The sequence below is a fragment of the Egretta garzetta genome, unplaced genomic scaffold (genome assembly GCF_000687185.1).
Source record: "Egretta garzetta isolate BGI_Z169 unplaced genomic scaffold, ASM68718v1 scaffold225, whole genome shotgun sequence".
In the NCBI taxonomy this organism is placed as follows: Eukaryota; Metazoa; Chordata; class Aves; order Pelecaniformes; family Ardeidae; genus Egretta; species Egretta garzetta.
This window is the reverse complement of record NW_009259684.1, coordinates 31145-31588: the sequence shown is the minus strand read 5'-3', so window position 1 is coordinate 31588 and position 444 is coordinate 31145. Positions and strand designations below refer to the sequence as shown.

The 444-nt window shown below is 53.2% G+C and overlaps 1 protein-coding gene across 1 annotated transcript in view; it reads left to right on the top strand.

The window, feature by feature from the left end:
- The window catches only part of LOC104126164 (cyclic AMP-dependent transcription factor ATF-7), a 72095-nt gene that overhangs the window by 51981 nt on the left and 19670 nt on the right, over nucleotides 1-444 (top strand). The gene's annotated exons all lie outside the window — the stretch shown is intronic.

Below are 444 nucleotides of genomic sequence, written 5' to 3'. Positions count from 1 at the left end.
GCGGCACGGCGCCCGGGAAGGCGCCACGGCGGCTTCCAGCCTGGAAAACGCAGCTTTGCTCGCTTAAAAAAAAAAAATTGAGTCGTAAATAAGCATCGGAAAGAGCGGGTGAACCCGGCGTGTCACGCTTGAGCTAATTCGCCGAAACAGGTGGCGTTGGGTTGGTTTGTTTGTGGGTTGGTTTAAAGAGAGAGGAAAAAAAAAAAAGAAGGGGAAAAGGGCAGAAATCCTTCGCTGCAGCAGCAGCAATTTTCTAGAAAGAGCCAACCCGATGCTGCGCGGCTCCTGGATGCATAAAAATCCTGCGGTACGGCCCGTGCAATGCCCTCAGCCTCCCGGTTTGTCGCAGTCTATTACGAGAGGCGCAATCCATCCTCGGGTCTTTATGATTATTTGCTTTAACCCCATCCCTGCCTCTCCTTCCCCCCCCCCCTACTTCTTTCC